The sequence below is a fragment of the Sceloporus occidentalis genome, unplaced genomic scaffold (assembly GCF_023333645.1).
Source record: "Sceloporus occidentalis isolate IW3139 unplaced genomic scaffold, rSceOcc1.0.p SCAF_24, whole genome shotgun sequence".
Taxonomy (NCBI): domain Eukaryota; kingdom Metazoa; phylum Chordata; class Lepidosauria; order Squamata; family Phrynosomatidae; genus Sceloporus; species Sceloporus occidentalis.
The window spans coordinates 11,190,024-11,214,781 of record NW_028317004.1 but is presented as its reverse complement, the minus strand read 5'-3'; positions in this window follow the sequence as shown (position 1 = coordinate 11,214,781).

Below are 24,758 nucleotides of genomic sequence, written 5' to 3'. Positions count from 1 at the left end.
AAGTAAAAACATTTTTAAAAAGTGTACCAAACATCTTATAAGAGGGCTGGACTGACTATGACAAAGTGGCCCTGGCACATTAAGGCAGACGGCTTACTGATTGATCTAAGTGCGTCTGAGAGCTGGATATACGCAACCACTTTTTACATTTTTATGCTCACGTGGCTACAGCCACACACATCGTAGCATCTGCTGAAGAGGCAGATTCAGTGAGTATTCCATCGGGCATTAACCTGGTATGCCCGCCATGAACCCTTCAATCTAGAAGTATTAAAGTATAAAGAAATTGCGGCACTAACCCAAAAGTCTTAAAAATAATTCAAATATTTTGCAAAAATGTGTAATAGTTTACTACTACTAATTAATATTGTTAACTATGGTTAAACATAAATATGGTTAAAATATAGTGGAAGTGCACTTGTCATGAAGGAGTAAAAAGGTTTAATAAATCGGAAACAGGTGAAGAATTGGGTGTCCCAATTTTCCCGATTAAAATTACACTAGTTAAACAGTGAATTCGGCAGTATTTGCAATGTTAATAATCCACAATGCTACTACCTGTAGATAAAATATAACTCATTCTTCTATCCTCTTTTATACTTATCTTCTTCTTCTCACAAGGGGCAGTTAATGGTTGGTTAGTCAGTGAAAGACCAACAGCTATACTAAATAACGTTATAACCAATGCCAGATTATTCTAGAGCTTTCTAAAAATAAGTATACTGGTATTACTCAGGAACACTAATAGTATTTGTAGTAAATCTAAAAAGGGAAATAGTACACTCTAACGGACCTTGTCTGTGAACGGACCGGTCACCTGGAAATGGCATCACCCCAAAATAGTGACTCTTTGTCGGGTGGGCATTGCTGGCCATAGAACTGTATTGTGGCGCCGGGCTGTCTTGTGATTTATGAGATTATATTTCTAATATTTGTGTATAAATATCTGTGCTATCCTCAATAAACTGAGTTCTGTTTAACCCCTACACTAAATCTCGGCTAGTGCTTGGGGGAAAGCAATTGAGCTTTCAGAGGCAAGGAAGATCTCTTCGGCGGAGCTACTCAGTCAGAGTACCAGTCTCCGTCACAACATGCACTGTTAAAATATACAGTATAAACTCAAATTCAAAATTATTTAATTTCAAAAGACAATTCTACAACATTGCATAGAACCTTTTTTGTCTCTGTGATATAAAGGAGACAGCAAACTAGAAAACTAATAATCACCCATCACAGTTCTTGCTCAGTAATTCTTAAAATATGTACATGAAAATATGCTGTACTAATCCAGATAAACTAAACAGAATAAGGAAAAAAAAACAAGAAACTTCCTATCATATTTTAGCAAATATCCCAATAGACTGCCAGTGCGAATGTAACAGCCTCCCAGTAGAAGTGGTAGATGCTAATACATTGATAGAAAACATTGACTAAACATGTATGGTATAGGTAAAAACCTTCCTGAATCTGAAGCAAAAACTGATTAAAGTCCTTACATCAGGAAAAATGAGTAGACTAGTTGGGCCAAATGGTTCTTATCTGCTGTCAAATTGTATATTTTTATGTTCAATGCTAGGAAACATTTACAAGTAGAATTCTAAGTAATCCACTGACTGTATTTATGAATAGATCAGTAAAGCTAACATAGTAAGCTATACAAACAGTTTTTATAGGTGTATAGCAAACACAAAGTTCTCTGGAAAACATTATAATAATTTATGGAATGTAATTGAAGTTAATTATTGCACAGAAAGACTATATGGAAGCAACACAAATATTAACGTAAAAAGCCAAGTGAAATAACAGATATAAAATCTTTTACAAGATAAGCTGATTTGGCATTGCATAAATTAAGCTAAACAGATCTGTTGTATCAGATAGGTAATGGTTAAACAGTAATTACTATGTATGAAAGCATGGAAGAATGTATACTTGTAAGGCTAAATACCGTATTTGCTCGATTATAAGACAAGGTCTTATATTCGAGGTCGTCCTCTAATCAGACCACAAATAGAGACTAAGATCAAGATCCCCGCAGCGCTGCAGGGGACCTGGATCCTCCTCTCTGGCACCCTTTGCTGCTGCTGGCGCTTCCTCTGGGGGCTTCTATGATGGAGCACCGGCATCACATGACCTTCCGGTGCTCCATCATAGAAGCCCTGGCAGAAATTCCTGCAGCAATGGAGGTTACCTGTGCGCATCCCGCAGCCACGTTTTCGGGATGCACACAGACAACCTCTGCTGCTGCCGGCACTTCCGCCAGGGCTTCTATGGTGGAGTACCAGAAGGTCGTGTGATGCCGGCACTCAGTCATAGAAGCCTGGCGGAAGTACTGGCCACCAGCAGTGGAGGTTTGCATCGCACAGACCTCCACCGGCTGCCCCACTAGACACCAGGGAGTCTGGACACCGGGCACAAGTAAAGAGATGCACTGGTAAGTTGGGGGGGGTTAAGAGGGGCATGGGGCGAGGTTCAATGGTTTTCTGGAGGCAGAGAGGCATATAGGGGGTTAAAAGACATATCAGGAAGGCAGAGTGGCATATAGGGGGTATAAGGCATACCTGGGGGGGAGAGTGGCAAATAGTGGGTGAAAATGCATGTCAGGGAAGCAGAGTGGCATTTATGGGTGTATAAGGCATATCTGGGAGGCAGAGTGGCAAATAGGGAGTTAAAAAGCATATCTGGGGGGCAGAGTGGCTTATTAGGGAGGCAGAGTGGCATATATGGGTGTATAAGGCATTTCTGGGGGGCAGAGTGGTATATAAGGGAGTATAAGGCATATCTGGGGGACAGATGTGCATAACTGGGGCAGAATGGCAAATAAAAGGAAATAAAAACAAAATGTTTTTTTTTTTCAATCATAGTTTTTATTAAATATGTGAATTAATATTTACTAGTAAAACTTTTTTTCCTATAGGGTAGTCTTATATTCAGGCTTTTTCTTTTTTCCTAAATTAATATTCAAATGTTTTAGCTAGTTACTGACCTTATTTCACAAATATAGCAATAAGTTAGGAAGTGGTATGAAAGGGTAGGTAAGGAGTAGGAGAGTATCGTTTGCATTGAATTTAAGATGGGCTGAATTTAGGGTAGGCATTGCAGACCCTGTATATCTCTAGACTGTCTGATGATACTCACTAAGGGCTCTAACACTAAATATGTGAGAAAGGAGGTGGTTAGCAGCCTTGTCCCGTATCATTCAAGGTGTGGAATGCATGTGACATAAATCCTGCATTCAACATCCTAGAAGGATCTCTCTAAGAAGATCCCAGTGAATTCTAACCAATTCTCCGCATCCAGTGAAGGCAATACATTTGGCTTTAAACAAGGTCTACTTGAACAAGACAACAGAACCTGAAACTGATGGAATGCTACTCCAACAGCAGACCTGATGAATATATGGAGACCTACATCCACAGTAACTGAGAAACAGCTAGTGACCCAGTGAAGAGGAAGCTACTCTCACAAATTGTGGAGAAGGACTAGAATGCCAACAGATGCCTCATGACAATCCCTACTACCATGATAACAAATGAACAGGTATACACTAGAGCTGCTGTAATCTGGAAATGCTTGGCCAAATGCTCTGATGTAATGGGTTCACCAAGAGAACTGTAGTAACTCCCAGAGATCACCCAGATGTATCCTCCTGTTGTCTACGAAATCACTTCACTTAAGGGAAACAATGACTATGGAAGGGGCTTCCTATGGTGTCACATTTTTACAAGTGACCACCCACACTTCCCCCACAAGAGGAACCATTGCCCAAACGCCCAGGCTGAATGTGGGCAAGTGCCAATTAGACTGCAACTCTCAGGGAGGGGCTGTGTCTGGCCCAGCAATGTAGTTCTGTCACACCCTATTCCCCAAAGAACTCTCCAAGGAGTACTCCCAATTGCAGTGCAACAACACAGTGGCAGCTGAAATGCAAAGTGACTGCAGAACCTGAGAGTAGACCACAGCAATCTCCCAGAACACAAACCCGTCACCATCACAGTAGCAGACATCCAACAGTGGCCGGATTAAAGTAAAAGGATGGGAGATGTTTATGATGGGTGGGGTGGAACTACCAGCAGGGCACATAGCATGCATACATACCAACTACAGGTACCTTGTTATCCCACAGCCATATCGGAACCACTATGATGAGGCAAGGAAGACAGCAACATTCATGTACTACCAAACAAACAAACAAGAGCCAGCTCAATGGGAAGAACAAGATCCACGTCCCCAACACATATGCCCTCCCAGTCATCAGATATCCTGCTGGCATAGTGAGCAGGCGAAAGGAGGACATGGAGGCCGTCGACGTGAAGACCCAGAAGCGGCTCACAATGTGCGGAGGTTTCCACCCTAATTCCAACACCCAGAGACTGTACACCAGCCGAGACAAAAGGCGCAGTTGGGGTCAGACGGGGACAGACGGGGTCTGTTAAGTGTCAAATAGTATTGTCTAAAATGTCTTGGTATGCTAAAGAGGACATACCAAGATGTTTTATACTGCTGGAGTGGGGAGTTAAAGGTCTGTATTAACTAACTTGTGGCAAAGTTGGCATCCTGTGATGTTTAAAGTCACTGAGCTTTTCAGGATGAGACATTCTACTGCCAATGTTTGTCTATGGAGATTGAATACCTATGTGCTATAAACCTGTTAGCAATAGGTGTGGCTGAAGCACGTGAACTCAATAATTAGGAGTTAAAGAGATAAAGTCTAGTGGTTAGAGAGCATAAGTCGTGGTTGAGTAGACTGCAGGTTAGGATTAGACTCTTTTACAATATCACGTGATATCAGGGTTTACTATGGTATTAGATAAGTATGAATTTCTGTGAGTCTAGCTGAAAGTATATATTATAACTTGTGCATTTGGAAGTTCGTGCATTAGTTTTTTTTTCTTTTGATTTTGGGCACATTCTCAGCACTTTTCTTAATAAGGGTCAAGCCAACTAACAAGCGCTTACTAAATAAGACGTTTTACATTCGTAATAGTACTGGACAATTATTGACAGTTTCAACATTTGGTTAGTAATTCGGATGTACTCAAAAAGAACATAGCAATTATTAACACACTGGTGTGTTGCTTCACATTTTTTCGATATTTTAGTTTTGCGCACAATATTTGAGTTTCGATCTGGTCTGTTATTTAACCCCCTTAGGACGTGCTAATAGGTCTAAAGGGATGTGGCAAATAACTTTTGCATCAACGGAGATACTCCTCCTCCAGTAAACAGAAGATCAGTATAGTCTCTGTCAGCAAGAGTCAGCATCACTGTCCCTGTCCTAACAGACAAAATGTAAGAGCATTTTCAGCTAACAGTGTCAATGCTGACACTACTAGAAACACTGAAAATGTTAAAAGAGTTCCCTGAGGCTCTGTCTAGACTATGCTGGATAGAGACATATCACTGCATGTGACAGGGCCAGGCTAGCTGGCTCATGTGTCATATGAAGTTTAGCTGGGTCACGGAGCACTTTTCTGTCCGGTTCCGTATACCGTGACCCGGTAATATATTATATTGTGTATTATTGTGTAACCGGCCCAGAGACTGATGTGGCTTCAGCTCCAGCCTTCAAAGAGACAATCCTATAATCTGGCTGGGGCTCTTAATCAGCCAGCACAGCCCTGTCTGCCCAGACGGCACCCGCACTACAGGGGGGATAACACAGGTGGGGGAACCCATTGTATTCTGTAATCCCCTCACCTGATACATCTCCTGTATACTAATGGGATTTGTGATGGGATGTGGCTGATGGGATTGGGGATTGGGTTCGGTACACATTGCATTGAGATTGTATATAAATTCTGTGTGTTTGTAATAAAGAGAGTTCTTCTTCTGGTTTTACTCAGAATGGTGGTCTGACTGACCTGTGGATAGCTGAGTGCTATCCGTATGAGGGACTGACTGGTGATTCCTCAGCCCTCAAACAGGGGTACCCAGCCTTGGGTACGGTGACCCTGTAACATTGGTTGGCAGCGGTGGGATGAACCGCACGACTTGGGTGAAATCCAAACCACCAACTGGGATTGCAGACGAGAGACACCAAAAGTGCTCCGTGACCCAGCTAAACTTCATATGACACATGAGCCAGCTAGCCTGGCCCTGTCACACTGCATGATTAGCTGTGGTCGTGGTCAAAGTGAGAAGAAGGTAATACATAGGTCTTAGAAGTCTAATCTCTGGCCTAAACTGATAGTTAAACATTATCTATTACATACATATATTACAAATATATTTGTTAAATAGATTGCTCCTTTTTAATGGTGTACATATTGACAAAGAATGAGGCGTTCGACAATTGCTAAACATATCTGAAAAAAAACCCCAGTATCATGATTTCTTCGTTTTGATTACCAGAACGTACTAGGTCTGTAAATTTCTACTTATGTATGCAATTTCTCTGAACAAAAAAAACAAACCGTGAGATCAAACTCATTTCAGAGATAAATTATTACCTAGATATTCTGCATCATTAGGTTATGAGAACAGGAAACAGTATCCAAGTGTAACATTTATGAGGTGTCTGTGCCAAATCCCGTTTCCTGTGAAACTTCGTTTGTTAAATGTTCTGGCATATAGGCAAAAATGTTTGAACTTGAGTCCTTAGGTAAATGCAAAAAAATAACACCACATATTATAATCAAAATGTTGAATAGATGCAATATTCATTACTTGAATACTTGAGGTGACATTTATGGGGAATGGATTTATCCGTGATGTCCCTTATTTCTATATAACATTGATACAGCGCTGTAGACATTGTAGACTCCATCTTGCTGTCAAATCATACATAGGGCCTACTGTCATGGGCATATTCTGGTCTAGGGCAGCAGTTCCACTGCGCCACAGGCTGGTTGGGGAGATCAGAGATCCCTCATGCAACTGGCCCATATGAACAACCTAGCATCCATAAAATGCAGCGTCATTGGCTATGGAGGTAAGAAGGCCAGGTCTTGAGCAGCACTCAGCCAAAATATGCCACTGCCTGTTGCACTTCTGATAAATGGCTAACCATGGCAATCTATAACACAGGTCACAGCTAACCTTAGCTGTCCCTTGGGACTCCTCAACACCAACCAGGGACATAGTATGGATGCTAGGGCAATGAAGATGGAGATCTTATAAGCCAATGGCACAGATCTCTTCAAGAGCATTCCTATGCAGTCTGCGAATCACTTTATATTGTATATGACGTCATAGCCCAGGGCTCGGGATCAGACAACAAATGGAAAGTTATGAATTATAATCGGAGGAGTCTATCACTCTGCAGCAGGTATAAATGGTCTAAGAGGCCTAGCTGATGGAGGGCCCAAAGTTGGGGCACTATGGGAGACTTGACCAGGCCCCATTATTATTAAATGCTACCCTGTGGCTAGCTAACTGTATTTACTGAAAACACAGATTGATCCCTGCAATAAAATACATATATTCTTGGTGCTAAATGGGTTGAAAATGCAGTGGCACTTTGATGAAAATTTTCCTTTGCATCCTTTCACTCACACTCTCTCTCTTAATGTTTCCCTTCCTTCTCTGTCGATTACTTGCTCTTCCGCAACCATTTACACTCCCGCATATTCTTGCTCTCCATTTTCTATCTTCTCTCTTTCATCATCTTTATTTTATCTTCTGCCTTCTATCAATATCCGCACCTCCGCAAACATAACCTGGTGAGAAATTCCCTCAAAAATGCGGGGCTTCCATTGACGTCCTCTCCCTGATCCACCGAAAACGAATGGGCCAAAAATAAACTGAAAAAGTTTTTGCCCCATTTGCAACATGTTTGGTCTTCAGTCTTTAGAAATGATAGGAAACATGTACAAAATCATTTTTCATAATTCACAATCCATTTAACTGTTAAGGTGTTGCCTAGAGCTTTAAACTATGAATACAATTTTCGTTATAGGACTTTGACAAATACTGGAGTTGATGAATGTAACCATGATACTTGTAGGAATACAGAATGCAGAAAGGCAATATGCTGTTGGTAGAAAATTTCACAAAGCAAGCAATAGACTAAAATAAGTTCCATAATTTTTATCTGTATCGAAAATTGCATGTGAGAAGGACTTATATGTGCCTACCTCTCCTTAGGAAGGATTATGGAGTTACTTAATAGTTTTAATGGTATTCAGATCATTATTAGAATCATCTAGAAGAAGTGAGCTTCTGTAAAGCAAAAAAAAAAGCTTCTGTAAAGCAAAAAAGTACAAAATGCACCAAAGGAGGTTAATAAACTGTAGGTCAACAAATGTGTTAGAACAATGATTGTGTAATGGAATCTCATAAATCCCTTATAGAAATCCTATTGAGAAATAATATATTCAGCTATCTACTTTTAACTCAATATACAGTGAAGGAAAAAAGTATTTGATCCCCTGCTGATTTTGCCCACTGAAAAAGACATGATCAGTCTATAATTTTAATGGTGGGTTTATTTGAACAGTGAATAACAACAAAAAGTCCAGAATGACGCATTTCAAATAAGTTATAAATTGATTTGCATTTTACACGGTGAAATAAGTATTTGACCCCTTTGCAAAACATGACTTAGTACTTGGTGACAAAACCCTTGTTGGCAATCACAGCAGTCAGACGTTTCTTGTAGTTGGCCGGCAGGTTTGCACACATCTCAGGAGGGATTTTGTCCCACTCCTCTTTGTAGATCCTCTCCAAGTCATTGAAGTTTCGAGGCTGACGTTTTTTCAACTTGAACCGTCAGCTCCCTCCACAGATTTTCTATGGGATTAAGGTCTGGAGATTGCTTAGACCGCTCCAGGACCTTAATGTGATTCTTCTTGAGCCACTCCTTTGTTGCCCTGGCCGTGTGTTTTGAGTCATTGTCATGCTGGAATACCCATCCACGACCCATTTTCAATGCCCTGGCTGAGAGAAGGAGGTTCTCACCCAAGATTTGACGGTGCATGGCCCCATCGTCCCTGTGGTGAAGTTGTCCTGTCCCCTTACCAGAAACACCCCCAAAGCATAAGGTTTCCACTTACATGTTTGACGGTGGGCACGCTGTTCTCGGGGTCATGGGCAGCATTTCTCCTCCTCCAAAATGGCGAGTTGATGCCAAATAGTAAGACCTCTATTTGAGGTTGAATTATAAGACAACCTCGAATATAAGACGAGGGGTATTTTTTTTAGAGCAAATACGGTACTTTTTCTTGCCATTTGTAACACCTGTTTTCTAAGAATAAACAACTAGATAAAAAATAAGCCACCGTTCTCTTTGTCCATTTTTTTGGAAAGTAGTCATCAAAGCATGGTTACAGAGCTCAGAGTCTTTATCAGCACCATAAAGGAAAATAGACTTGTCAGTTGACACAGCTAAAAATCTCCACTCCTTTACACATACAGGGCTCAAATTTGCTTATCTGGCTCTACAAGTTCATTTTATATTGGGTACTGCCATAGGCCAACGTCTGCCCAGGGGCAGTGGATTGTGAAATTGCCAGTATTTGCTTGGAAGTATGTACATATACTCCTGTGCACCAGTGGCATCTGAGTATTTAGAGGATTTGGACCCCATAGACTTTAAACATAGAAACATAGAGAGTGATGGCAGGTAAGAACCATTTGGCTCATCTAGTTTGCCCAACCTCTGAATAATTTCCTTAGTCCCTGGTTTTATTTTATACCTAGTTTAGCATATCCCATGCTTGCTTAATCTCCTTCACTGTATTAACCTTTACCACCTGTGCTAGAAGACTATTCTATGTATCCACACACATTTCCTGATATTACGATTTAACCTTTTGCCCCTATGGCTTAACACTATGTCCTCTTGTTGAGGTAGTATTTCTTATTTTAAATAAACGCTTTTCCTTTAAAATGTTGATTCCCTTAAAGTATTTAAATGTTTCTATCATATCCACATGATACATCTTTCTTCTAAGCTATATATGTTAATATATCTTAACAATACTCCAAGTGAGGTCTCACCAGTGATCTGTACAACGGCATGAGCTCTTCCATCTTTCTACTGCTAATACCTCTCGCTATACAACCAAGCATTCTACTAACTTTACCTGCTGTTCTACTGCATTGTCTGTCTACCTTCAAATCCTGATTAAAATTAAATAAATCAATTAAACGTTTTGCTAGTACACCACTACTCTTTTATTAACTTGGTTGTATGCCAGATCAGGCCCCATCAACCTATCTCAAGATTGTAAGCTTGCGAGCAGGGCTCTCTCCACCTAATTGGTTTGTCTTAGTCTGTCAATTGTAATCTTGTCATACCTCTTAAATATATGTATTCTATTAAGTGCTGTGTAAATTGTTGATCCTATATAAATAAAAGATAATAATAATTTGTCTTTCTTCTATAAAAAATAAAAAATATTCATTGAGGCCGCCTGCTAGACCATTATCCTCTTCTACATACCCTTCTTGTTTGACGTTGATCTAACTAATTCTTGTTTTACTTTTTTTCTCATTTATGTAGCTAAAAATGTTTAAATGTTCTCTTCTGTGCTTCGGAAGCTTGTATAACTGATTTGCCTCTTTCTGCCTAATCTTATGTGTCTCTCTTACTCTGGTTTTTTGTTTTTTTTTATAATTCCGAAATGCAAACTTTTGTGTTTTTCTACTATTTTGGCCACTTCTGTGCAATACCATGGTGATTTCTTCAATGTTTTGCTCTTAGTGACAAGTCTAACTGACAAGTCCACGGATATTTTTGGATATCCCTGTGTGATTTGCTGGTGTTGGCTGGCGCAACTTTTTGTTTTTGTGATCTTTTGTTATATGTGACTGAACTGGCTGTGGACCTAAAATTATGCACCTGATAAGAGACTTAAAATTAATCTGACGAAATCTACAGGGCTTTAACTGCACTCATTGACACAACCTCCAGTGACTGCACACTTGGACATTAGGTGGGCCCCTATAGACATTAAATAGTAGAGGGTCAAGCTACCCAAACAACCTTCTTGTCTTCATAGTCCCAACGTACCCCATTATCAACATCTTATTTCTCAGGATTTAGCAGCGTTTATCATGCACTTACTGTTTTAAATATATATATATATATATATATATATAAACAAAAGATATAGAATGTAACGCACTCACTTGACTGGAAGCAGTTGCAATATGCCCCGGGTGTATATATTGTAAGGTCCCTCATTTTATAATGAATAATTGAGTATAATACAATAAAGGGACTTGAGAATTGTAAATAAAATGTTTATTGAATGCATATTGTGACAGAAACGACCTGTACCCCGACTGAATACACCCGCAAGACAATCCTTCCTTCTCCCCATGGCCACCGGTAACACAAAACTTCAACCGTCAGGCAGGACTAGCAATGGAGACAGCAAGAATCATAGCTCTTCGGGACCTCCACGGCACTGTAGTATACAGAAGTATAGCAATAAAGTGCTTTACTGCCCTGACAAGGACAGAACTGAGCCTTACCCCAATAACAAGATGAGACTCACATTGAGATAAAACAGGAACTAACTTTATTGAGGAAGCAATCACCACCAACCTCCAAGAGCTTTTCAATAAGGTGGTGGTGAGCTACAACCAGCATGCATCACACCATATGTAAAACAATATGCAGATCATATGCAAATGAGTTATAACAGCATTCAAAAAGCACATGAAAACAATCCTGCCATCAGAACCAATAATACTGGTCAGACAGGCAGGAGGAAGGGTGAAACTGGGATCCTGTTGGGGGTAGTGATGGGAAGTTCGGATCATTAAAGTGAATCGGATCATTTCGATTCGTTCACTGAAATGATCCGATGACTCCGTGCAGGCACACTAACGATTGGCCCCGCCCCTTTCATTATGAATCCTCCCCCCTGCCTCCAGTGATGTCAATGAAGGCAGAGAGTCGTTCAAAGATTCGGATCTTACAGGGATCCGAATCTTACAGTGATCCGGATCACTGTAAGATCCGGATCATTGTAAGATCCGGATCATTGTAAGATCCGGATCATTGTAAGATCCGGATCTTTGAACGACTCTCTGCCTTCATTGGCATTGTAATCATTCAGAGAATATCACCATACTGTTATAAATAATACATTAATAATCACTGCCCCCAGGATTTACATTCCCCTTTACCTGCAACTGCACCTTAAGCTAACTTTATTAAATTAATTAAATTAACCCTCACCATTAAATTAACCCTAAACACCCCATCAACCATGACTGCCCTAAAATTAACCCTTAACACCCCATCAACCATGACTGCCCCTAAAATTAACCCTTAACACCCTATTAACCATAACTGCCCCCAAATTAACCCTAAACACCCCATTAAGCATAACTGCCCCTAAATTAACCCTAAACACCCCGTTAAGCATAACTGCCCCCAAATTAACCCTAAACACCCCATTAAGCATAACTGCCCCAAATTAACCCTAAACACCTCATTAAGCATAAATGCCCCTAAATTAACACTAAAAACCCCATTAAGCATAACTGCCCCCAAATTAACCCTAAACACCTCATTAAGCATAACTGCCCCTAAATTAACACTAAAGACCCATTAAGCATAACTGCCCCCAAATTAACCCTAAACACCTCATTAAGCATAACTGCCCCTAAATTAACACTAAAGACCCCATTAAGCATAACTGCCCCAAATTATCCTTAAACACCCCATTAAGCATAACTGCCCCTAAATTAACACTAAAGACCCCATTAAGCATAACTGCCCCTAAATTATCCTTAAACACCCCATTAAGCATAACTGCCCCCAAATTAACACTAAAGACCCCATCAACCATACCAATTTATTAGGTAATTTATCTGGAGTACATGCAATTAATTTAGGGGCAGTTATGGTTAATGGAGTATTTAGGGTTAATTTCAGGGGCCGTTGTGGTTAATGGGGTCTTTAGGGTTAATTTCAGGGGCCGTTATGGTTAATGGGATCTTTACGGTTAATTTCAGGGGCAGTTATGGTTGATGGGGTATAAGGGTTAATTTTATGCTGATGATTGAGGGTTAATTTAATTAATTTAATAAAGTTAACTGTAGGTGCAGTTATAGGTAAAGGGGGGCAAACTCAGGGGAATCTAAATCCTGGGGGCAGTGTGAACATTATTAATGTATTTATTTATAAAAGTATGGTATCAGTGATTTTCTCTGAATGATTCGAATCTCTGTAAGATTCGGATCCTTGTAAGATCCGGATCCCTGTAAGATTCGAATCATTCGACTCTTCGGTTCATTCGACTCTTCGGTTCATTCGACTCTTCGGTTCATTCGACTCTTCGGTTCATTCGACTCTTCGGTTCATTCGACTCTTCGGTTCATTCGACTCTTTGAACGAATCTCTGACTCTATGAGTCATCGTTCCTGTGAGAATTAATGAGCTGTAACCTGACCCCAGAGTGCTCTGCAGATGACTCACAGCTCTAGGATCAGGTTACAGCTGCATGATGATTCACAGACTGAACCGCTACAAACGAATCGTTCAGTCTAGTGAACCGACTCATCCGGATCACTAAAAAGAACCGGATCAAATGAACGATTCGTTCATGATCCGGACATCACTAGTTGGGGGTGAAACTGTTGCCACCCTGTACCCCTAATCAGATACAGGGTGACTTAAACATAAATCCAAGCAAAGGATCCAGATATTGCACTGTAATTAGTGTCCACTGCCACCTGCTGGAAGTATGTAATGCAATCCAGGTGTCCACTGTCTATCATGGGAAATACAGCCTCCAGGCGCCGCCGAAGTCCCAAGTCACGGAGGCTTCCGTGACACATATGTACATATATATATATATATATATATATATATATATATATATACATTTATTAAAGTTATTAATTTTAACCCAAAAATTGAATCCTTAAAGCACAGTACATGAAAGTAAGTATAACGCTTGTCAGTAAACATAATCATTCACAATATACCCGTAGGATACAGTCTCTCAGTAGTCGTAGTCCCCTCTAACTTCCTTTTACCTATCTTATATACCCATTGTCTTGGGTAAAAGTTGGCATTGCCACTCAACATGACCTTGAACATGTCAGTCAATGCTGTTTACTCAAAAGACACCTGCAAGTCCTTGATCATGTCACTCACTGTTGTTTACTACAAATGGCAAGACACCTGTAAGACCTTGAACATATACTGTATCTTAAGTAAAAAAAAACAAACTAAACACAAAGCGAAAATGTAGTTAACCATCATACTTATATGTCTGTAATATATATAAGTATGCTTATAGCATAAACGGTAGTGTGAGTACACTAAATCCTAATATATATTGCATCAATCATAAACAGTTTATTATCAGTTTATAAGTACAAGATATTCACAGGACCGCCTTTAATATTGATTGGACCCTGGGTCCCCCACCCCACACTCCCTGGCATTCAATCACACCCCCCAATATACCTTAAATGAAAGTGTGAGTTGTGATCAGCTCGTCTCTAGGTGCTCAGGCACCATGTGCAGGCCACCCCGTGGTGCCCCCCCCTAATCACCCTTTTCTACCCTCCTTCACTGTACTTCAGTAGTTCAGGTATAGATCAAACATACAACACATAGAAACACAGTATTGCGGGTATAGATCAACTGAATACAACATACAAACATTGTATTTGCAGTTATTAATAAATAACACATGAAACATAACATTGCAGGTACAGCGCAACTAAATAACACACAAAGCCAGCCTTGCAGGTATAGATCAACTGAAAAATCACAAGCAAACTCAGTATTGAACGTATGAATCAAATAAATAATACATGAAAACCCTAAATAGCAGATGTATTGTAGACCACAGGTCACACACCCTAAAGGCCAGTCCTGGCACCCAGACTGCACACATAGGACTTGACGAGCACCCAGATTGCATTTAAAGGACCTGCCCTAAACCCAGATTGGATGCATAAGACTTGTCATCTTTGTCAGCTGCCCCTTTTTGCCCTGTGGTAAAGACACCCCTGGACACTAATATTGTTTAGGCATTCTGGTGCAGATCCCAGAGAAGATAATAGCTGATCCACTGCTTATCAACCACAATAAAAACTTGGAAACAGATGAGACTGAGAATTTGAGTTTCAATTGGAGATGGCCTACTTTTGTTCCTTGGGTGGGCAGCCATGTCTTTTAGGAAGGTCAGGTCCAAGAGTCTTTTTGATTTGGGTGGGGGTTTTTTTGCACAAACCTACTAAGTCTATCCTCTCACTTCAGGATTGTATAAACCATTTCCCTAATTTCTCAATTTCCCTTTTTTAATATATTCAGGCGTATAGTTATCTAAACGAAGTATAACAACAGTTTACTGACAGGGACTAATCCAATAGTCTAGATTATGTTATACAGAAAACTGTCCACAAAGCACATTCCATCAAATTACTTTACACTCTCCTTCAAGGTGAGTCAGACACCTCACTGCTTCCTGGTTTATATACCTGGAGCAAACACATAGCTAATATTGACCGCTCAGATGTAATTAATGCAATATCATGCATATTCAGAGTATTGCCTTTTGCACCTAAACTTGGGAACTACCCGTATCTTTAATTTTTGCGGCAGTTTAGAAATGGTATTCAAAAAATGACTAATTGTCTCAAATGCAATTCTCCTGATGTGAACCTATACCAGGGTTTCTGGTTGTGCCAAAACACAAAAGGTGAGGCCGCCTTGGGTAGCCCACTGCAGGTAGTCTTGTCTATTTAAGCAGAGGATGGAGACAGAATTACACATCGGCAGCCAGGAAAACGGTGCTACACCATTGGATACAAGTGGATCCACCAAACCTAGCATTATTCAGGATTAAGTTTGATTCTCTTCCTTTTGGATTAGCTAGAAACATCAATGGCCAAGGAAAAGAGAACAACAATCTTCTTTGGGATTTGGCAGCCCTATATCTTAACTTTAGACGAGGCCATACAGCAACAAATTACCTACAACTCCATACTGTTGTTACGAGATGGGACGTCAATCCCAATCTCTTAATTCTAGGTACAATTTAACAGTTGCACAGACTTTTGATGAGATTGGACAACATTAATATCAACAATGTTTTTGCTTAATAGGAAGTATAAAACTTCTGTCTGGGTGGACACCCTGTGTCTGGGGGGATTGGTTGTATTGGGGAAGTTATGTTTTTTACTTTTGATTGGAGGGCAATTCAGTACAAGGTGGATTTCGTGTTTCAATGTATATAACTTGAACTGTCTAATATCAAAAACAATGCTTGTAATGCATGCTTGAGTGTTGCATAGAATATGTGATCAATACTTTACTGTTTTAATGATATGTTACCTTATCATCTCTAATAAACAGTTTTAAAAAATACAATCAATGCTCACTATCACATTTTGTGATACCTAAGCAGCAGGGTTACTAAACCTCATGTCACTGTGCTATAATCATTGTTATACGTCATGGGTATCCTTAACACCTACCATGGACTAGTGTCCAAACTTCAATGCCCTTTTAGGGGTATTGGAAGCCATAGGGAAGTAATCAGATGCAACTGTAAAGAGGATATTAAATAAGAATGGCGGAAATAAAAGTAGGGGTGATAGTGGACTAAATTAAATCAGTGAATAAAAATGGTTAAATGAAGGTGGGGAAATAAAAAGACATATTTCTTTAACTTTTTTCTGTTCTTCTCTGGGAATAGTTACATGGTTTACCAATTTATGGAGTGCAATTTCTCTGAATTTATTTTACCCTGCGCATTGAAATTCTGCATGACCGAACAGTCCTACATTGTTTGATTTCCAAACTATTTACATAACATGTGAATATGATCTAACTAAAAAAAGGACAAACATATTATTGATTGGCTGTATTTATCATCTTCCCATGCCATGATGAGTAAAAGCAACTTATCAGTTGCTGAAGTTTAAAAACATAATGCAAACATGACTTTAATAGACTGTTGTGGATAAAGGCATGTCCAGTATAATGGCCTTCTGTTTACTTCTATTAAAATATATACACATAATTGTATACACATAACGTGGGTTTCTAATACACATTAAGTGGCCAGAAATACCTTAAGACACACATGCAATTGATGAGTACCGATTGATCAGGTGTCTAAATTATTTATGGTGCATGAGGAACGTTCAGGAATTCAGGCAAATTAAGATGGGAACACCTCTGTGTTGTAGACGGCATTCATTGCACTCAGACGTCAAGGCGTGTACTCAACTTATCTGTACTGATTGACCGGGTGCTTCTCTGAAAGAAACAAAATATACAGTGTTTACTGGCTGATAATTTATAATGTGTTATGTTTGCTGCCAAGGAATGGTCATTCAAACAGTTGATTAATGTGTGTAAAATGATTTGGGCAACAGCATGATGTCACACTCTACAATAATTACATCATGTTGTCAAATGCACAATTTCCCCAGTAATGATCCTGAATATTGAGTCCAGAAAAAAACAGGAGGACAGGAGGACACACAACATGGTTGAAGTTTTCATGTCCTTCCTCCAAAAGAAAACCTCTTGGTGTAGGGTCACAAAATATCAAAAGATGCCTTTCAATTATTCCCTGATTTTGTGGCAGAGAGGCTGCCTACCGCTAACCGAAGCAGAAATCCTAGGCCTATTTGGCCTAAGCTAGAACTTACTTAAAGTTGGCTTTTTCAGGTGACCTGGTCATACTTTTGGGGTCATCCCTCCAATGTAACCTACCTGTATGTCCCTAAAAACCCTACTGTAGACCAGATATTTTTTTTTCATTTAAATAGAAATGTTTTGTTTTGTATATATTTGTGTTTGTTTTCTTGTTCGCCCGAATACGAATGCACAAGTCTAGTTATAAACATTAAACTGAAATAGATTGAATTCCTGATCTATTTAGATTATATTGTATATTATGATGTTCTATTTTGAGCTTTGTCATTGTTCAATAAGCTATACATTCTTTAAAGTAACCATTAAATATTTTGTTTGTCTTATGGGTGGGACATTTCATGCATGTCCAATTGGCGGTTCTTTTTAAAATGGAGACCAGCTACCTTTCAGGCATGTCTTATTTGTGAGAAACTGACACATTAGTTGCAAAACATTTAGGAGACAATAGATTTTACTGGTCAATTTATACAATGTAAAATTGTAGGTAATATTCACTCAGTCTAATAAACAACAGTGAGTTTTTGAAGAGTCTGTCACCCTCTGCTGACCAAAGAAATTGTATATATTGGATACTATTTGGATAAAGTCTAGTGCCTAAAGAAACATAGTATAAAAAAGATGAGTATAAGATTGTACTAATTTGTCTTATAATTAAATAATATTTTTTATATATTCACAAGATGACCCCGCTATTTTCTCTTTCTTTTTTTTTTTGCCTATTTGAGCATTTTAAATCTCTCTGCATTCCTCATTGCCTGTGGATGTGCTGTTGTACAATGGGCCGTTACAAGGGAGATCTCTGATCTCCTCAATTAACCTATTTACACAATGGATCACTATGCTGAGGTGGCATAGCCTCCATAACATGCAGTACCAGGCACTACACACCTTGAAAAAATGACACGTCAGTATATGACACGCTGTTCCAGGGCTCAGCAGCAAGGACAGTGGTTGCACAAAATACATCACTTATCTTCTATTTCCATGGCCAGATGCCTATCAACACTTACATACCTGGAGTAATGGTATAACTTCTAGTATATAGCACTGCAACCTGTGCTCTTAGCTCCCTTGTCTCTGGGATTTGCACTATTATTTATGTATTTACTAGTTTCAGAACAATGAATACGCATTTTCTTTTCCTTTGTGCACCACACAGTTGTCAATTTTGATTGAAAATAAAATATATGTTAAAATCCAACAACAACACCATTTTCCTGAATAACCAACCAAAAAGTTGTGGGTTAGAGCCTTATTTAAAGATTTAATTCAACCAGGCACATCAAACATATTTGTGCCAGCCAGGGCTGGACCGGGGATAATGAGACTTATTACTCATACTGGTTTGGGAAAAACCTTGCACCAAACTATAACCTTAAACGGTGTATAGGACCTAGCTATGTCCTGTCTAAAATATAAGTAAGGTGGTCCTCACCCTCGCTATATCATTCAACAGCAAAACAACAACATTTGGGGTAAATCTGAACCCACTATGATCCTCTAAAACCCCTCCAAAGAACTCTGGCCATGTTAAGGGAGGGGCTCAGATTTCTAACACAAGCCTTGCCACCCAATATGCAAACAAATGCCCCAAGATCCAAACCATAACTAGATAAGAACCTGGAACAATAAATTACCGGTATAATTGAAAATGAACATAAATATTGGATTCCTATCTACAAATCACGTTAGCAGAAATGGCTCAGTGGCAGCTCCAATTCTGAAGGCCTGCAGGGAGAAATTCCAGATTACCATTACACTGAGGCAGACATTTACAGAAAATGGCAAATCAGTAAGTGCGGACCCATGAACTAAGACCCAGAATGTAATCGTTCAGATGTAGAGCCCAACCCCAGCAGACCAAAAGCCCTGGGTTATGGCCATGTCATGCATGCTTCAATTTTGTAACTGTATCAATCTTTAAAGAGAAGGCCTCTTATACAGGAACCAGGAATCCTAGAGTATTCCTTGGACCACGGCTGAACAAATCCTAGGAGACAATCTCTATTTCCTAACTCAACCAAAAACATTGCCAGTACCCAAAATAGCTGGGGATTGGGGAAAACCTTAAGTGTATATGCAGGGTTCTGCAGAATCCTCCCATGCATTTGCAAAAAGCAGAACACAAAAAATGAACCAATCTGCTATCCTATGATGGGTGTAATGTTCCATTAAATGACAACAGAATAAGCTAATTAGGATAGTCTGTTATAATTATTTCCGTTTGGGCCTGGGGTCTAGTCCAGTTTTAATGCAGAACTGGATAGGGTATTGATTTAGATACCACCTAGAACCTCAAACATGACCCAACGTCAGATTTTTTTGTCTTCCTGTGCTTTACATAGGAATCAATATTCAGTATACATGCAGAATTTACAGAACCTTGTTTAAATTAGTCTCAATAGCCATATAGTGTTTTATTTCTTTGCACACAGTAGGCACTCCATGATCCCTATTGATCGTGTCATATGTGGTTTATGGATCTGCTATACAGTATATAGAGCTTCAAATATAAAAGTGCAATAATTAGTTTGAGCACTAGATGGGGGTAACTCTACAGGATAAAACAGTGAACAGATTACGTTTACATTAAATATATATATATACTATTTAGAGACCAGTTTAATGTTTAATGTATGCTATTATTTACCCAATTTAAACAGCACATCCCTCTACATCCCTCTACACCTAGAATGTAAGTTCCCGCGGGAACAGGGCCCTCCATTCTTCTTGTATCTGTATGTCAATTGCTTGTCATTTTGTACTTGTCGTTATCTGTAAAATTTTTACCTTGTACAGCGCTGCGGAATCTGTTGGCGCTTTATAAATAAAGTATAATAACAATATTAATACATGTTAAAAAAGGTGTTTCCTTTATATGCCAAATAGCAATACGCTCCCACCATCCCTTAGCGCTTTTTAAAAAAATATATAAATGATAGCACATGCAGTACACAACATATTGCACAATTGGGGGCCCCAGGACAATTTTCGCACCAGGGCCCTGTGGTTTCTAGTTACACCCCTGATACTGGAAATACTGTATTTTGAAGTCTTGTTTTTGCTTGAAATGTACATTTATGAAAGCAATCTTCAGTATTGTTGCTGACCATGTCCATCTCTTTATGACCACAGTGTACCCATCTTCTGATGGCTACTTCCAGCATGATAATGCACCATGTCACAAAGCTCACATCATCTCAAACTGGTTTCTTGAACATGACAATGAGTTCACTGTACTCCAATGGCCTCCACAGCAACTAGATCTCAATCCAATAGAGCACCTTTGGGATGTGGTGGAACGGGAGATTTGTATTATGGATGTGCAGCCGACAAATCTGCAGCAACTGTGTGATGCCATCATGTCCATATGCACCAAAAATCTACCACGAAGAATTAACACAGTTCTGAAGGCAAAAGGGGGTCCAATCCGGTACTAGCAAGGTGTACCTAATAATGTGGCCAATGAGTGTATATGTCCCAATCAAGGGAAAATAATCTATGGAGGGAAAAGATGTTGGCTCTCAGCTGAAACCCTTGTGGGAAGTCAGAACTATTTAAATTTTGTTCCAGAAAACATGTGTGTTGGCAAGAGTGTGTACATCCGTGCAAAGTGAGAGTGTATGTGGAAAATGTGTGCTACTGCTTATGTTACTGGGGGGGCAAGGGGCCGTAGGGGTTAAATATAGCATCCCTCTGAGTGCCAAATACTCCACTGACCAGGAGGCCAGGTTCACGAAGATTAGGAAGAAGAAAGAAGACACAGGGAGAAACAGACTAAGATAGAATAATAAATATGTTGAACGTAAAGCTGCATAAGCTTGAACGTAAATAAAATCTCTAAAACACATAGTCCCGTATATGGCTAAAATAATTTTGGGTTGGTCAAAGCTTCATCGTAGAAACAAAAATGTAATACCGATATGTTTTTTATGATCAGTAGTTGAAGGCAAAATGATCAACTGGTCCGCTTCCAGGTACTGAACCAAAGAAAGCCATTTGAGCTCATTAGCGGCTCCAGTGCCTCTTAACGCAATAGAAACTCCTTTCTGATGGCTAGCAAGGAGTTAGCTGGATCTAACACGATCATGAGGAGATTGCCCACAAAGCATACATGGGAACTTCTGGGCTCCGGCTACCTGGACGCGGCCAGGACTGCACACTGACATTGGTGGGAGGTCCCGCTGATGTCAGTGGGAGGTCCGGGTGGCGTCGGTAGGAGGTCCGGCTGATGTCGGTGGGAGGTCCCGCTGATGGCAGCGGGAAACACCCCCATTTAAAGGAAAAATGGGCAGGGAGCAGGGCGTATCAAGACCCCGCCACCCGGAGAACTGGAGAAGCAGTGCTCACCCGGCAAGTTCCCAGGTATGCCACAAAGGCAGCAAGCTTGTGTTGGACTGGCCCAACCCTAGCCCCTGTCTGGTGCTGTTAGACTGGCGGAGACGTACCATGTATAACAAACTGGTTTTCTACGGCCACAAAGCTGATTTCATCCGTATGTACCCTAAACATGTACAATAGGAGTGGCTTATTGCCGTCACTTACTTTTTTCTATTAAATAGTTAACCCTGGTGAGTGAATTTACCAGTTGCTTGCATCTTAATGCATTGTGCTGTACTCAGCATTGCTCCATTGAATCAGGCCCACTGCCTTTCAATAAAATAATTCTATAAAATGTCTACATGTAAATACTTTCTGTCCAACTTAGACTATAGTTGTACTGTTTTCAGGCTTCCTATAATGGGAACTCAGATGATTTTCTTGGTCTAAAATGAGAGCTTTGCAGGCAGATACTGTACGTCCTTGCTTTGTACATTTTTCTTATGACTCAATAATACAACCTTGGATGTGTTCCAGAATTCAAGCTAGGAAACAAATGTTGATTCTATAATTGTGGTGCATTTATCTATCATATTAGATGTAGATTGTTCTATCTTTGTTAGATGTTTTGATGTCATTACAGTAGACTATAATATGTCTTGTTTATCATCTAACTGGGTGGGACTTGTTAAGTGAAATCAGCATCTGCTCAATATTGTTTTTTGGGTTTAGTACAGTCTAAGGTTTTCAAAATAAATGGAGAAACATGAGAACTTACATAAGCAAATGGAAAATAAAAATAAGTATTGAAGAAAACAGCAAATATGTTTTGGTATCAAATGCAAGTTATGGCCCACAAATCGTAAATATTGAAAAAGACAGGATCACAAACGTCCCACCATACCAGTTTGGAAAGGTTTTATTTTTTCTTTTCCAGACAGTATAGGATGCATATTAAAGTACTCACAAAATAGTTTAATTTGCATTAAATATTGATGAGGCTGATTGGGCATTAGACTGTTGTTTTGAGCTGTTTTCCTTTAAAGGATGCAAAATTGTGTGGTCTTCATAATTAAAGGTATCGGGTTGTATTTGTGTTGCCTAAAGGAGACAAGAGAGGAATAAAGAATAAACTAAGAGCAGATATTTATCAATTCCAATGGAATTTATAGGTTTTTAAGCTAGAATGTAGAAAGAATGAAGGAAGTTCCAGGAAATACGTTGTGGACCAATATGCGGAAAATACGGTATGCTTATACAAAATGTAAGTGTTTACCTGGCTGAAAGCATCACTTATGGGAAATTCCTGATGTCCAGAAAAACATCTTATGTTCATGAAGAACAGGTGGTTATAATATATATTATATAACATAGGATTCTTCTTAGAAATACCAGGATAGAACTCTTATCAGGACCGGCGCCACCTATAGGCAAAGAAGGCGCCCGCCTAGGTCATTCAGTAAGCGCGGCCGCGGTCACTATGAGGAGAGGTGGGGTATAAGTGGGTGTGGCAAAATGGGAGGGGCTTGTGGGGTGGAGCCAGGGGGCGGCAAAATTATGTTTTGCCTAGGGTGGCAAAAATCCTTGCACCAGCCCTGACTCTAAATCAATTTTCTAAATTGGAATGACACATGGGCACATTAGAAATATTGTGCATTTCACCTCTGGATAGTCACAGTGTAATAAAGTCTAACAACTATTTACAAAAAACAATCTCTCACTTTATACTCCAAACATGGGATGGGACCAATCATTTCATAAGTATTTTAATATAAACAATTGTCATATCTGATTTAAGAACACACTTGCTCAAAAAAACATCTAGCTTCCTGTAGGCATGATGCAACCAAAAGGTAAGCACGGACATGCTATGTAGCGGACATTTGTGACCAGACATTCTGAAGAACATAGAGTCTTCTGCCCCACTATGCCCTCTGTGAACCAGACAGGATTATCTCCACAGGGTGCCCAGCCAGGGCTCCTGCCTGGCGATCGGAGGAAGATATCAGAGGTGGGGGTCTGTTTGTGGAGGCTAATCCCTTTATCTCCCCTATCGTTCCTGGGAGACCTGAATCCCCCAGCTAAAGGGGGCAGTTCTATCACTCAGATTTCTCATTCTGTGTGTTGATGTGATTATGTGAATATATATATATCTGTGTACACTAAAGCATTCTTAATGTTATACCCTACACTGAGTCTCGGCTAGTGACTGGGAAACCGGGGAAAGAGTGTGTTGTCCCAGGCTGAGGGAGCACAAGTGAGCGGATGTAGTCGGCCGGACTATTCAGCTCCGTGACATGGCCATAAAAGGTTAATCAAATTTACTTAAATTAATGTAGTTGTCCATTTTAAGGCTTCATTTATAAAGTACCTGGCCCCATCTGATGGTCATTAATACTTCTACTTCATTTTTTCTTTGCAATGTAAATTAGCTCTTTTTTATCTCACAAAACAAGACACTGCGATTCTCAGAATACCCCACCCTTCTGCTCCAAGAACAGGATGAGAAGGATAATGATATGAAGTTAGCTGCCCAAATTCTCATTTCAATAACCTCTGCATTTTTACAGTAAATTATATACTAAGCCTTATGTAGCACAACACAGAAGAGGCAATAAAACAACCCAAGAGAAGTTGTCTACGTGCATGTGAGGTGGCAAATTTACAACAGCAAACTAGTACAAAAAATCCATCTTACAAATTTCCTAAGCAAACTTGTATTTGTACTTTGAAAATAAAAGAGGTGACGACACACACACTTAATTGCAGCTGAGTTGATCACATTTGAAAAAAAAAACAAGAGGCTCTAGTAGCCTCTTTCAGAGAAATGATATGACAAGAAGTG